We start from the raw sequence: 16,731 nt of genomic DNA, 5'->3' as shown, positions 1-16,731 counted from the left end.
TGGATATAAGTTCGATTAGCCCTAGTGTAAGTTAGTCCCATGTTAAAAGAAAAATAAATAAAGCTCAAATTTCCTAAGGGCAACCTATATGCTTCTAGATTAAAATCTTTCAATTTCTGGGTTGATTTAAATTGTCTTTTTAGACTCAGGAACTAACTATCCTTACAGAGGAAGGCATTATTTTTCATTTTGCATATATTATAGAAAGAAGGAAATGTTCATATAAAAGTAATGCTTACTCAACTTTATTATCACTGAGTATTAAAATAGGAAGTAATATCTATGATATAAGTATGTGGGCTTACCTCAGTACAGCACAATACAAACTTCATTGTTGGTTAAAAAAAATGAAAAAATTATTGTAGTAATGTTTCTTAACCCACTGAATAAAGCTTTATTGTATGTTTTAAAACTGAATCACACAACCTGGCATTTTTCAATATGTGCACAGAAACCTCATCTTCTTCATTTTATAAGGAATTTGGTGGCATATCTGAATGTATAATTTTTAAATAGATTTGCTGAAAGGAACAAGAGGCAAAAGGCAAAGCGAAAATGAGTTGTTACAAAACTTTTAATACTTTGATAACAGTTATTATTAGTATGATTATTTCTAAGTCTCCAAAGGTTACTTAATTTTAAGTCAGGGAGAAAATTAGGATATAAAAATAATGCTACAGGATATCATAAAGGCTTATGTTTTCAGTTGATTTTCCAACAGTATTCATGGGTTGGTGCTTAAACCTTTCTGAGACTCATTCTGGACACCCCTTGTGACCAATGACTTGCAATTTAGAGATTGTTGGCTGGATCCAAGGGTTCAATCAATGGTCATGAATTCACAAAGTTAACAGACCCATATCTGTATCAAACATGCAACTTGTTTCTCCATCAGCAATACATACCAACAAATGAGGTAATTCACTTCGATGCTGCTCTGAAAGAAGCATTTTGGTAATAGTTGGAAAAAAATAACTGTTTAGTATTTCATAAAGAATACTTTTATATTTTAAAGACTTTCTTTTATTGACAATTATGTTACCATATTTTATTTATATGATGCACTATATCAAAATGATGATCTTTTTCATCATTCAGTTCTTTGGCTACACTGAGAGGTTTGATAAAGATTTCCTAAATATAAATAATGATTCTCTTCAGTAATTTCAATAGGCTTCTGTTTAGAGCCTCTATAAGCAGTTCAAAGCAGAGCAGTGTAGGGCATACACAATGGACAAGGACCTTCAACACCCTCATTGGTTTTTATTTTTCATCCATGCTAATCTAACTTCAGTCAAATACTCAAAACCCTTGGTGGGAAAAAGATTCAAGGAATAAATAAGATCCTTCTGATGAGAGCTAGCATGGACCATTCAGAAGACTAACAAGAAAAGTCATTGCCAATTGCAGGTTTGAAAAAATTAGTCATCACTATAGTGATCCAAAATTTCCAAGGTGAGGTAGCCTAGAGAATATTAGCAAAAGACCATACTTTTGCAACAGCACCCTGCAAATATAGGTGTTACAGCTGAGAAGGTAAGAAGGAAAGGCACGATGTGTTAGTTAGGAAATAAAAACTTCAGAGCTGCAAATGCACTATGAAATATACAAAGACGGTGAAAGGAGACAGTTTCAAAAATGCCATAGCAAAAGTTGGAATCCTCTATAGCCTGGCCGATACATATTGCTTCCAAATTTCCTCATCTATAAAAGTAGAATAATAACAGAGATATTTCTTATAGGATTAGTGTGACGCTAATAAAATAAGAGTATCCAAGGATCACAAAATTAAAACTGTAAGGAATGATAAAGTTTTGTCTAGTTCTACTTCATTTTACAGATGAGTAAACTGAGGCTCACAGAGGCTGTTCACTTGCCCAAGGCCACAGAGGGAGTAAGTAGAAAAACCAAGATTTGAACTTGGATCCTCTGATACAGTACTCTTTCCCCTGTACCATGATTTATCAAATGCTTTTGAAAAACAAAAATGCTAATTTAGCAGGATCCCAGAGAATCAAATAAAAGGAACAGTTAGAAAAGGAAAAAAAAAGTCTGTTTAAAATAATCCTCTAAGTACTGTCTGGACAGAATACATACAACAATTTTCTTACTATGCTGAAAATTTCCACAAAGCCACATGATTAAATAAATCCGTTAGCAACTTTGAAATCACATGAAGATTTCCTTCCAGGATGAGAATATGGCCTAAAAAGGTGGTGGCTAGGACACAAGTAACTGACCATTTTTTCTACTTTCAGAGATGCTGTCAAAGTCCACTCAAAATATAAATGCCTGTAAATTACATGAGTTGGTTGGGAAAATCTCTCTCAGTTTAAATGAAAGGTATCTCTGGAGGAAGATCTTGAGGATATGAGATGAATTACAGGATTCATAGTATGAAAGGATCACTGATTTAAAACTCTAAGAGATCATGTAGGTCATCTCATCTAATTTCTCCACTTTACACATGAAGAAGTTAAGGACTTTAGAGGTTAAGTGACTTATTCAAAGCCATAAACTGCTGTAGAGAATTTATGAAATGACAAAGGACAAAGATTACTTAGGATGAGCAGGTGTGGCTGATTGGTGTTCTTCACACCAGAACCTGGAGTACTCCATGCTCTTGAGAAAACTAATTCATTGAAGTATGGACATTAGAATCCATCTTTTATAGAATAGTGAAAACAGTTGTTTTTATTGAAATACGGACCTGATAGACTGTGTATGTGAGGATCTGCCTCATGATATTTAGAAAGGCTCATTGACAGAAAGAAAAACTATCAGTAGATGAATGTTATGTACAGAATAACTCATGATCTACTAAGGAATGGAGGAGCTATGATCATCATTCATACTGAAAGGATCCATGATGATTAAGTCTCATACCTTTGAAGAATAAAAAATTAAATTCTCTTTAAGACAGAGAAAAGCCTTACAGAAAGACAGTAAGTACATTAGGCAATGATTCAAAAAGAATGTAAATGGAAGCATTAGTATTAATGGTTGCTTGCTGCCTTTAAATGAAAAGTTTCAGGGTCAACTTTATTGTATCAGGTCAACTTTGTAATTAAACTTTCATCTCGAGTATACCAGAAGCAAACATACATGAAAGCCAAAATCAACTGAAGGCTATTGGAATGCATTTAGGAGTAGTTAATAATTCTTAAGATGGAAAATGGTATGAGAAAGGGTAAACTTGAAGTCAACAAATCTAGGTTCAAGCCCCAGTACTAACACATGCTAGCTATTTGTATGACCTTGGGCAAGTCACTTTAGTGTTTACATACTCTTCTCCCACCTATAAAATGGAAATGATAATACTTAGACTATGTCTCACTAAATTTTGAGAAAAGCACTTGTTAAACTATTATAATATATGCAAATATGAAATATTATCATGATTCATAATAACAAGGCCAGAAGCTTCTGTATCTGTTGTATATAACAGAATTATGTAACTATAAATCATGTGCATAAAACCTTTTTTTAAAAACTATTCAGATAAAAGCTCTCAGTCAAATATTCCCTTCTGTCTAGCATTTCAAAAATTAAGTAATTTAAAACCTTTTCTTCTTTAGTCAAAGTAGGCCATATGCCTGCATGAAAGGCAATTTGAAACTAATCTTCAGTTATGGTCTAATAACTTCAAAAATGTATTGCTTGAGGGTGATAGAGACACCATTATTTCATTATTTCCCATTTTTCAATGAGCACAAGGAGAGTTCTCATAAGACATAGGAACAAGTATGACTTCTTCCAACTCTAATGGAGGTTTCCTTTACATCCATGCTCTTCCAAAGTATATTTTGAATTAAAATGCATGTCTTGGCATTCCAATGAAATCTAATATAGCATTCAACCATCTTATTTTCTCATCTATTTCAAATGGCGTGCATCTGGCTATTTAAATAATACAGATTTGATGAATCCTGATTCTTTGTCCAATGTCCTCATAGAAATCTAATTTACTCTTATTATTACTATTATTTATAATAGTTCTTTAGGTAGGTTCTTATATATTAGTTGATATGTATTAAAGGCAGCTATAAACAGGAAAAAGAAGAAAAACTTTAGAAATAATAGGATGTCACTGGCTAAAAAGTAATTGCATTAGTAATCACGTGGGGTGTATTTTGTTCAGGGATTGCAAATCTTAAGAAATTACATCGATAAGAAGTTACAATGATCTATTTCACTGTCTTTTAGAAGTTCTTTTGAGTATGGTTCTATAGGATAATCAGCTAAAATATTTACTGAATCAGATGATTAGCATTAACCTTTAATTGTTTATTTAACTGTAATGATAGCAACCCTAACCTCCTTTGGAAATTATTATTCCTTCTAGTTCAAATGCCAAGCCATCACTTCTGACCTATTTTGGCAGGAGAAGATTAAGACCCTTAGTCTAATTAGTCTAGAATACTGATTTAACATTATTCTAATGAATGCTGAATTTAAAAAGAAATTTAAGGAAATTTTATATAATCTTAAAAAACTAAATAATTAACAGCACTCAGGAATTCTTTCTTTACTGTAGAGAACACTGAGGCAGAATTTAACTGAAAATGTTTGTCTACAGAATTTCTTTTCTCCATTCAGATTTACAATGGAGTGTTTACATGATTATACATGCATTACCACCAAGTTTTATAAAAATCTGTCCATTCACAATTCTTGGCAACAAAACCAGCAAACAACTGCTTGCTTCCATTACACTTGTAAGAGGCAATTTGAGAAGATACTCCCCAGGAATTAAATTTTGTGGATAAACATTTTAGCTAATTACATTATTGTTCTCAGAACACTGAAGGCAGCAGTTAGCCAAAGCATCCATCTAAGGAATCTCGTTTCTTTTTCTTTCTTTTTAAACACTTACATTGTCCTTAACTGACCCATTTTAGAAATGAAGACAAAATGCACATGGGACTAATGTATGAAGTACTTTTTCTTTAGGTTGCTTTTTAAGTAATTAAAATATTTTGATTTCTTTCAGTAGGAATTGAGAGGTTTTTGTAAATAAGAAAAGCTTTGGAAATGGAGCAATAAGTAAATTTCATTTAAATCATTTATGATGCTAAGAATATTCCTGTTCACAGACTTCTTATTAACTACTATGATGAATCAACAAATGTTTTTCTTAGAGTCATGAACTCAGATAGTACCAATATAATCTCTGTTTCTCTTTCTAGGAAAGTATGGCTACTAGAAAAATATTCAGGAATATTACATATATATGTATACAGACAAATATATGCATGCATATATATGTAACAACATAATTATTTTTAGAATATAGCAGAAATGAAGATGCTTAATTGTTAGTTATTCAAACCTTAGAAATTATATCTAATGAATCAAAAGCTAGTAAAATTTATATTAATTAAAAACTAGCAAGAACAATAGTTTATTATTTTTTTAGAAATTAGCAATAGTTTATTGAAAACTCTTAAAATTAGACCTTGAAAATACCACCATTTACTTTCCATCTGTGTTTCAAAAGGAAGAAATGAATTACAGAATGAAACTTTCATAGACTTTTGGAATCTCAGAACTAAAGAGATAATAAAGAAATAAAGTAAATTATTGTTTTAATGACTATATAGAAAATATATCCCCATAATATGTCTTCCCCTAAAGGTTTTCTAAACTTTAGGTAAATCTCATGTACCATTTAAAATGGCTGAAAGAGCAATAAGGATTATAGAGGATAGCTAAATTTTCAAAGTAGGAGATTTCCTTTTATGCCAATGTTTTCTTTTTTAAAAAGGGTAAATATTTTTGTATACAAATCTTCCAAAGTTCATTATACATTTTTAAATTTTTTTTAAATTGTAAGTTGAATATAACCTCTTCTCAATAACTGAGATAATTATTATCAATATAAGCTATTGTACAGAATACTATACAACAGATCTTTACCGGTCTATCAGGTTGTTTGCCCCTATACTAAATGAACTGCTGAGATTTGTCATTCTTGTGCTTGCTTTGAATAGTTTCTTAGCCTTTGTGAGTCTGTCAGCTGTTACTTTTTGCTGCTGCCGGTCAATCTGTCTCTAGTTGTTCTCTATTTATGAATTTCTGCTTCTCAAGGCCTGAAAAAGACGGGGTAGATATGGTAATCACATGATCAACTTTGGGTATAAATTAGACTTAGGGATCCTGTGAGTAAGGGACTAAAGGATTTTCCTCATTGGTTTTATTGCAAGGAATTTAAGCCATCTATTTTAGCATTCAGAACCTTTTGTGCTTACAGTTCTTAGTTAATTTCTGGATAAATAAAGTCTTATGGCACATGAACAATTTTAAATTATGAGTCATGAATTCCAGTGAATGCTTATTTGTTTTGCAAAAATAACTCCTCTTTGTATATAATAATACATATTAACATTCTCCAAACAGTGGTCTTCAAACACATTTAAAATAGGGTTTTAGTTTGTTTCATTTGTTTGTTTGTTTTATTAACAATTTTTTTAAAGGAAGACATTTGGCACAAAAAATAAACCTGTTAACATTAATACTAGATTATCATGCAAATAATTCTGTGTACCTGAGTAAGATACCATGAGATGGTGCTTATTATATACACCAATTCCTGGTCATTGTTTTCTATTATGAATAATCTTGTGTCACATAATTGTAGACAGACAACTCACATTCAGCTCAACTCACCAGTGGCTACCATTATTAGCTACCATCCAGCTCAACTCACTAGCATCTAGAATCATTTTCCTGCATATTTCTGAAGGCCATTGCATATGCATGTTAATTTTGAAGGGCACCAACTACATGGCTGACACATTCTGACAGGAAGAATATCTCCAAGAATGGAAAAAATGGAATGGGATTGATGGCCTGAATAATTGATCATTTTAAGTTGGCCCCATCACCCAGTTGTTAGATCATCCATTCAATTCAAGTGCCTGTGGTTTCTAAATTAATTAGAAATGCTAATGTCATGGCAAATGAAATTTTTCTTTCTTTTTTTAAACAGCACTGATTATAAAATAATATAGAGAAGAAGGCATTTATTTGATAATTAAATTTCATAGGGGTTTTTTTCAGGGTCTCAACGTTAGCCAGTTCACTCCACTGAAATACTAAAAGTCAAAACTGTATTTTACTTCCAAATAATCAAGTCTATCAAAAAGCCCAAGCTGCAATTTGTCATAATATCACTGAGATGATAATTAGTCTTCCCAAAAGAAGTGGTTATACCTTCTTGACAATGTACAAACTTATTGAAGAAAACTTTAACAAATGAGAAGATGCTACAAAAAATTCTTTAAGAATTGAAAATTAATTTACTGATTTTTGCTTATAAAACTAAAGTTGGTTTTTGTGTATGGGAGAGAAAAGGTTGTCAAAGCAAGAGGGGAAAACACTGGGGGAAGAACTAACAGCTAAGAGTCCACAGAAAGAGCAGGAAACAGAAAATGTAACATGGAGTCCATATCCTTAATGAACATGGTACTTTCATAACACAGAAATGATTACTCTGAATAATTTATTTGTGCTAGTTTGCTAATATATGTACCAAATATGATATGAATCTCAAACTAGAATGAAATAAAAAAAAACATTTTGTACAGCTTCTAATTATATACAACAATACTTAACAATAACTAAAACTAAACAAAAGGAATCCCTTAAGGAAATTAAGTCTATGTTCAGTAACTAAAGAAATTCCCTTTCTTTTGACTGTCATATGAAAAAAGATTTTCCTTAAATGAGGCCTCAGATGAGAGGTAGTTCTATCTATTGGTCTCCACTTGTCAAAAATATTTTGTCTCATTACTAATTCATTTGCCCCCCCCAAAAAATATACTTCCTCTTTTTGCTGGTAAAAAATGTTAGAGTTATTTCATTGATTTCACAAAAATCTGTAATGACTATACAGATGTCATCACTGAGAAAGCTACAAAGATAAATGAGATATGGTATTTACCCTCAAGGAACTTACACTTTAGTGTAAAATCATTTTAGTTCATTTCTACCAATGAATGTGTGTGTGTGTGTGTGTGTGTGTGTGTGTAGTGAGCATATACATACATACATATATATAGATAGATATATAGATATGTAAGTGTTTTTCAATTGTTTCAGTTGTGTCCAATTTTTCATGACAATATTTGGTCTTCCTAATTTCAAGCCCATTCTCTATCCACTGAGCCACCTAGCTATATATATACACATTATTAAAAAAAATTATGGAGTTACAAACCATATGGATATACAGACATATTTTGATGCTGGGTGCTTAAGAATTCATGTCCAAAGAGGGTGGAATCCATAGTGTTTCATAGAGGGTTTGCTTATGATCCTTTCTAAGTGCAAGTTATATATTTAAAATATTACCTTCATCAATTAATTCCTTTAAAAATTTACTCTCTCACCTTAGGTCTAGAGGACTACAGCCCTTTCTTTTCCCTGATAAGCTTCCTAAATTCACAAATTTGAAAAATGCTTTAGTCAGAAACAAGCAAAACTTTCAGTGAATACATTTTCCACATGTCTAATATTTACGCCTTATCGCTTCTAAAGGGTGGAAGTATACTTCAATGATTCATATATTTGAAATGAATGCCATCAATTAGCTCAACTTGTAGGTAAATTAATTTTCCCCCAGGGGAAGACAGGGATCAGAATAATTTGTTTAACACATAAAATCTGCAATTCAAATATTTGAAAATACTTTAGAAAAGAAATAAATTTGAAATTACGTGAAAATAAATGTTAATGAATGAAGAAAATACTTCATTCAAAATAAGCAATAAGAAATAAGAATACATAAAATAATAGCACAATGATCATAAATGTTATCCTCCCTTTTTTGTACCCCATATTTTAAATTCAATTTACTGAACTAAAAAAATAATTCCTCCATCTTTGAAGGAAAACTTTTTTTTTCTCTCATGCAAATTTGAATTCTTTTATTTCTACTCTAATAAGTTAACAAATACTATATGGTTCTATTGGTTTGACACTATTTTTTTTAAAGGAATGAAAAGCAACATGCACCAAAGTGGAAAAGGATAATTCAAAACAAAAGATTATCTGTAACCAAGATTCTAGTACAATCTAAGTAAATTCAAAGAGCAAAGAAATTGGACCAAAAAATAATCAATAAAACACAATAAGCTTCAAAGCTATTGCTACCACTGATCACATTTTGACCCTTCATCATTCTGGCAAAAAAAAAAAAGTTCTTAAACTAAAACTTGTTTTAAAAATCTGCCAAAGAGCTTATAATAAGCTGCTTTCAGCATATAATGGACAAATAATACGAACAAATCTAACGTTAATTCAAAGTCAGCTGTACTTCAATATGGAGACATGAAGTTTAAAAATAATTTGTCAAAAATGTATATTTTGCTATTGCTGTTTATGTGTTTTATTAGCTAATATTGATCATTTTGGAATAAAAAAGATACCCTTGGGTAAGGACTAAATACAAGTCAATTGAATACTTTCAATCATGTTAAATGTGACAAATGAGATAATTAGACACACTCATCTAACTTAGAAGTTAGTTTTTACCTCTCGTGGATAGCATTTATTTGTAGATGTTCTTTTATAGTACCAACTCTACACCTTTTTTTAAGGGAATACTTCATTTTGTTGTTTGTTTTTATAAAAACCAAAATCTTCATACTTTTTCTACATAATTCACAATGATCTAGGTATTCTCTTTCTTTCTCAAATAGAATAATAGAGACTAGGAATGCCAAACTGACTTTCAATTTCTTTATGAAAATTCATAAAAATATACAACTAACATACTCGATATAACTGAATATGAAACTTTTTAAGACTGCAAACTCCTTTAGAATAGAGCCTCTTTCATTTCTATAAATCATTCTGTTATTCCCAACAGCAGTGATCTGAACACCTAATAAAAATTTTTTTTAAACTTAAATAAGACAACTTACTATGTCTTCAATGAATTCTCAATTCAATTAAGCATAATTGTTGGCAGTGATTGAATAGTTACCTTGACTTGCTCTTCAGTTGCTAAAAATCCATATTTTTTTTTGTAGATCACAGCAATCAGCATTTCTGTAAAAAAATAAGGAGACTAAATCAATATTAAATAACACAACTAAAAAGTACATTTTAATTTACATTTGAAACAAGCGACATTAATGACAGCTTTGTAAATATCTATTTATATCTTGGGAGAAACTGTTAATGATGCTTTTATTATAATTAAAATTGTGATTATAAGAATAAACTTTATAAAACACACACACACACACACACACACACACACACATACATACGCACAAAGAAGTTGACTGCCAAAAGAATTTCACTGTGGAAGGCTACAAACATTTCTGTGGTGTTTAAAATCAGTTTAAAAGTCACTTTTCCTTTTAAACCCATGTTTATTTGCCTCAGTAGACTTCCATTATTTGGAGTAGCTTCAAAATTTCAACTCTGCCTTAAAGGACAAAGATTTACTTACTCCATGGACATTCAAAAGCATTCGGCACAGAGTGTGAAGGGAGTTCCAAAGGAAGAGCTCTAAAAACTATTTCTAACAATGGCTACATTACTAAAACACATTTCTGTCTTTCCAAAAAGCTTACTTTACATGAGACAATACTCAGTTGGATACATTTACTTGCTCAAAAGATCTCAAGGTAACGTTTCATATTGGAAAACTGAATGGATGAAAAATGCCAACTCTCCAGGCTGAGGTACAGTTAGCTGGCCAGTCTATTGTATTTGCATGTAAGTGTATGTATTGGAAATAGACACAGCAGGAAAGAAAGAAGTTGATCCCACAGTTGAATAGGAAGACAAGAATGGACTAGCTTGCTGGTGGAGAAAGTTACAGTGCTTATAACAATCCCAGGCTGCAAAAATCCAAGCTTTACTTTGTTTTGCCTTGCTTTTAACACCAATGTTTTCCAGTCAATCCTGTATATTTGTGACTATTAGAACATAACTATTTTGGAGGAATGTAAATTGCAGGTAACTCAAAAGCAACACAAAAATTGCATGGCAACTTTAGGCATAATAATGATACTAACTTACATGAAGGAAAAAAGAGTCAATGATGATATTGTGAAGATGTATACTTGAAAAAGAGCAGATAGGTGGGCTCATTTTTCTGAGTTCAAATCTGGCCCTAGACACTTACTAGCCTGTGTGACCCTGGGTGAGTCATTGAAGCCTGTTTGCCTAAGTTCATCATTTATAAAACAAGCTGGAAATGAAGATGGAAAACCATTCCATTATTTTTGCCAGGAAAACCCCAAATGCAGCCAGAAAGAGTCAAACACAACTGAAAATGACTGAGCAATAACATACTTGAAAAGGAGGTGGTCCATTTAAAGGGCTAGAGAAAAGGAAAAGACATAGGGAGCATGTGTAACACTAATACTAAGAAAATATTTTAAAAAATATTTAAAACAGGCATTCCTAATGTCTTCTGTAATTGATCCCTTGGACAATCTGGTGAAGTATATGGAACCCTCTTCAGAATTTTTTTAATGTATAACATAAATTGCATATATTACCAAGGAAATCAATATACTGAAATCATCATCAAAATATTTTTAAATGGAAAAAAAAAAGTTTCACGGCCCTCATTTAAGAAACCCTGATCTAGAACAATGTGTTCAACATATTACATGGTTCATATATGGAGGTAAGAAATACATTAGGTTTATGTACAATGAGAAAGGCTAGATGATTTGCTGTATGTACAGAATACCCAAGTCAGTAAAATTTCAGATTTATCCAAAGTAATTTTAATTATTAATCATATGAGTTCCATCACACTTCATTTTCACCATTTTATATTTTATTTTATGTGGCAAGTGATAAACTTCAACAAATCAAGTAATACATGAAAGTTGTTTAAAATCTGAAATAAATTTCCTTTGATTCATAACCTTCAGATAAACAACCACTTAGAAAAATACCCTTTGGAAAAAGATCACCTTCAGGAGCTTAGACATTTTCGAGTCACCAACAGTACATGCCCCACCTATTTGTGGACCTATGATAATGAATTAAGTGAGGCATTGCTAAAGGTTATCTAGCATAATTCAGTAATATAATGCTATAGAGCACTCTTTAATTGGTTTGCTGTAACCACTACAAGAGTGATAGCATATAAAACAATAATGCAACAAACATCTATGAATTAAAGTATTTAAAGAAGTCCAAAAATTAGTCCTAGCAAGATGAGAGAATAAATGGTCTTAAAGAGTTTTTTTTTCTAAAATGAATAGAAAAAATGAAATAGAAAAAAAAGTAATCAAAGAACCTCAAAAGAAAGTATCTACTAGAGTAAGAAAAATGACCAAGCACCCAAAAGCACAATTATAATGTAATTAATCAAAGTTAGGGATTAAAAGATTCCAAAGATAAATCACTAGAAGGAAGCAATAAAAAATAACTCTAACAACAATCCAAGGGACGAAGCTGGACCTAACACAAAATATACAAACTGGGTAAGAGACACACTAAAAGAAAAGGAGGATCATCTGGCATTAGTAAAGAAAAATCTGGCATTTGTAATGAGAATTCTATCATCTGCACAAAGATAACTAGAGAAATGCATAACAACGTGGAGAAAGATGAAGAAAATGAGAAATTTGAGCAATGACAATGAATCAATAGGAAATAAAATTCTTAGACTGAAAGACACATAAAGACAGGGCTAGCTATGCTTATAAGTAGTGAAGAAACTGAGTACTGGCAATAATTTAAGGGGTTCTAAAGAGTTTGGCTGACCAAATGGATCTTCAGTTAAAAGTATCCTACTCCCTAAAATCCCTATAATTAGAGTCATTCCTTAAGGTCCTTCTGGAGACATGCTTCTTAACTGAGCTCAAAAATTATGTTATCTGCAACAGACAGCACACAAGAAACCCAACATGTGAACAGGGATTAATTTATCTCATTAAGTGAAAATCCATTGCCTATCCACAACTGAGAACAGGGTCCCAAGGTTATAGGTGCCTAACAGATTAAAATAATACCAACAAGTACTGGAACTTATGTAGTGTTTTAAGATTTTCATTGGGCTTTATACACTCATTTGAGAATCTCAACAACCCTGTAAGATAGGTCTACAGGTCCATCATTTTACAGATAAGAACTGTGCATGATAACATTTTACAGGTAAAACTGAGGTTCATGGAAATTAAATGACTTTTTCCATGGTTATACAGTTAGTAAATAAAATAATGGTGGTGGGAAAATATGGAGGGGGATTCTGGGTACCTATAAGATAAAGTCCTAGTCCTAGTCAGGACAGACCTATTCAACTCCCTTATGAGTAACTAAAATTGTAGAGGGGAGATTGAGGTAACAATACAAACTTTCCTTACAATTGATTTTTTTCCCATATCATAGGATTGTAGATTTAAAACCAGGACGTTTGAGTTCATATATGCCAATCACCTCACTTAACAGATGGAGATACACAGGAGTTGCTACTTGCCAAAATTTTTTCAAGTAGCAACAGGCAGGGATAGAATTTGAACCAAGGTTCTCTGACTCTATTATATGATGTGTGTTTTTTTTTTACTCCACCATGTTTATACTCCATCTCATAGCAGCGGCTCCTTATTTAAGTCATTTTTCAGTATTAATGTTGTGTGCCACTCAGATGATGTTTCTTCTTTTTTATCCATTTTTGGCTCATAGTATTTACCTTGAATTTTATTACATATCCCACTCAAGCCGTCACAATGAGAATGAAACCCATCAACACCACCAGCACATATGCTAACCCAAGTGCCTCAAGAGCGTCTTCATTACCTCATGCCAAATTCATGGAACAAGATCGAATTTTACTGACCATGGCAACAACAGAAAGAATAACCAATTCTACTACTGACATCCCACCTTTAAATCAATCAATAAACATGTATGAAATGACTAACACCTAGGAAGTCAGGTCAGTACCATCTATTAAGTGCCTACAATGTGTCATTCACTATATGCTAAATCCTGGTGATAGAATGAAATACAAAAAAAAAAAAAAAACAGGCTCCTAATAGAAGATATAAAGACAAAAATGAAAATCATCCTTCCTACCTTCTATTGGAATTCATACCTAATATTTCCCTCTTTTACTGAAATACTCTAAATAACTATGAGACAAAACACATGTTAGAGAGGAAGTGAAGAGAGTAAATGAATTTCATGTTATAAAATCACTAAAAATTAGCAATCAAATGGAGTCAAAATAGAGGTGGGGGAGGAAGACCTTTCTCTGAATATTTGTTAATTTTTTTTTCCTTGTAGAATCTCTAAATGTCAAGTAACTTATTAAAAAAAACAACAACAAAGGAATTCAAGTGGAATACCATGTGTTTATTTTGAATGGCTATTTCACCAAGACTTTTTTTTTTTACCACTGAGTCTTTGTACCATAAATACATAATACTATCTGAAATAATTTTTGAATGGACGACCAGATAATATTCAGTAAACAACTTGAGGAATGTTAAAGATTAGAACTAATAGAAAGCTTAGAACAGTTTAGTTACACAGGGTAACCATTCTGGCTTTTAAATAAAAGAACTTCTCATAGCTGTCTTACCACTAGTCCTAGAAAGAAATTTCCTCAACCAGTGCACAGCTTCACCCAGAATTGTTAGAGCCACAGTGGAAACATTACATTTGTTTTACTGTAATGAAAATAAGGAAGAAATCACATGTAAATAACTTTTTTTCAGTAGTCTATGATATAGTATTAAATATTTCAAGTGATTTATTATCACGTTGCTCTGTTTAATCGATTTTTAAATGCTTCAGAAAGCTTACATATAAAAAGTGACAATATAGAATCTTTAGTCAAAGAAATATGGTTTTAATGGTATTTTTTTAGAAATGGGCATTAGGTCTTTGGTTAGTGAAATACACAGGGCAGAGGAAGGAATCAATGAAAGACAACCCACATACATAAGAATGCAATAAAACATCCTTTTACATATTATTTTGAAGAAAAGTGTATGTTTTTATGCCAGAAAAATCTAGTGTCAATGGTATGGAGACTTTTTTTTTTGTCTTAAATCATCATATGTGTAGCAATTAATGTTAAAAACTTCCACTAGACCTAAGGGTAAATGAATTCAATTTTTCATGTTTAAGGTTTCAACTATCAAACTTATTCAGGGCATTTTTCTGGAGTCTGATCAAGAATAAAACTTCTTATAATAAGAAAATTTTAATAGAAAAAAATCAAGTTTTATTTTGATCAATTTAATCATGCCAGGCATTACACCTTTCCAGGAATATAACATCCCATAATCATGAGGACTATTTTTGTCCTCTCACTTTTTTTTAAAAAGGTGTGTGTTTATGTGTGTGAGTGTATGTGTGTGCAGACATGTGTATATCTCCTAAGCCCTGTGAATATCATGATGAAAGTAAAACATCTCATGCCCTCAAGTAGCTTACATTCTGCCAGGAAACATGTGCCCACAAATGTATGTGAAACACACACCAAATATATACAAATAAACTTGAGGGACTGGGGTTTGGAAATCACACAAACAACAGGAAAAAAAATAACAAAAGCCTCTTGTATGAGGAAGAATTTTAGTTGAACTTTGAATTCAACAAGTTATTCTAAATGATGGAAGTGAAACTAGAGGGAGCAAGTCTACTACTTTGACTATAATGTAGAGCGATGAGAAATCTGGCAAGAAAGACAGATTGAAGTGCAATGATCAATACCCTTAAATGTCAGACAAAAGAATTTTTATTCTGCCTTAGAAGCAAGCAGGAGCCATAATGAAACACCTTTCATTCTGTTTCATAAAGAAATGGTGGTAGGAAGTCAGAAATGGGCAGCAGGTGGACTATGGAAGTAGAATGCTCTATGTGTTGTCATATTATCCTATCTTCTTACTTAAATTTTGTTGTCATTATTTCAAGGGAGAGTTCAAGAATTGACAGAGAAAGAGAAGGAGAAGGAGAAAGAGAAAGGAGGAAGAGAAAGGAAGAAGAATAATGTGGTGTTCTCAAATGAAAAAAAAAATAAAATAAAAACAGAAAAATAAAACACAAAAATAAATGACTCTGAAAAAAGGTCATTTCATTCAATCTACCACACATATTCAAATAACCATTGTTTGAAATTATAATGAGCAGAATGTATTATATTATTTTGATTTACTTTCTGGCCAAAGATAAAATACACAATATTAAATTGTCTGAAACTATATTAGATCAAATATCTGTTTCTGTTGCCACATTGTTGACTAATTGGGTACTACTACTATCCAAGGCCAATAATTCTCATGATGGTTATTAGCCTGAAAAAGTCAATATAAAAGACAGCAAATATAGACTCTTCACTGTAATCATCAAAATCATTTATTAAACATCCAGCTGTTCAAGGAACTACAGAAGTCAAGTTGAAGGATACAGTTCCTGATCTCTGAGAGATTACAACAAAAATTTAAATCATTCAAAGTAGACCTCCCAAATGTACATTTAGGCATCTGCATAGAGGGATTTGTAAAAAGTCAAAACTATAATGCTATTAGCAATTTTTGTTCAGTCACTGGACACAGAACACAGTCAGATATCATCCCCCATGTATATATGACTAAGATACATTCATTATATAAGATAATAGTCACCCTCAAAAGGTCACAATTTCCTTATCTGTAACATTGGAATTTAGACCAAATGGTTTCTAATTCCCCCAGCTCTAACATTCTGTGTCTCTATAACTGCATTTAACAGTATAAA

General features: G+C 31.7%; 1 protein-coding gene across 7 annotated transcripts in view; it reads right to left on the bottom strand.

Annotated features, from left to right (window-relative positions):
- The window catches only part of ADGRL3 (adhesion G protein-coupled receptor L3), a 1,002,012-nt gene that overhangs the window by 764,726 nt on the left and 220,555 nt on the right, over positions 1–16,731 (bottom strand). For all 7 annotated transcript variants that reach the window (XM_069105304.1, XM_069105298.1, XM_069105300.1 and 4 more), the window contains exon 2: positions 9,992–10,056. The gene's annotated coding sequence lies outside the window, so the exon portion shown is untranslated. The remainder of the gene's footprint in view (positions 1–9,991; positions 10,057–16,731) is intronic.

This window comes from Petaurus breviceps, unplaced genomic scaffold (genome assembly GCF_028583685.1).
Source record: "Petaurus breviceps papuanus isolate PSGF00001 unplaced genomic scaffold, PetGlider_PUasm1.0 76, whole genome shotgun sequence".
NCBI classification, from domain to species: domain Eukaryota; kingdom Metazoa; phylum Chordata; class Mammalia; order Diprotodontia; family Petauridae; genus Petaurus; species Petaurus breviceps.
The sequence above is the reverse complement of the archived record's forward strand: the minus strand, read 5'-3'. Positions and strand labels throughout refer to the sequence as shown.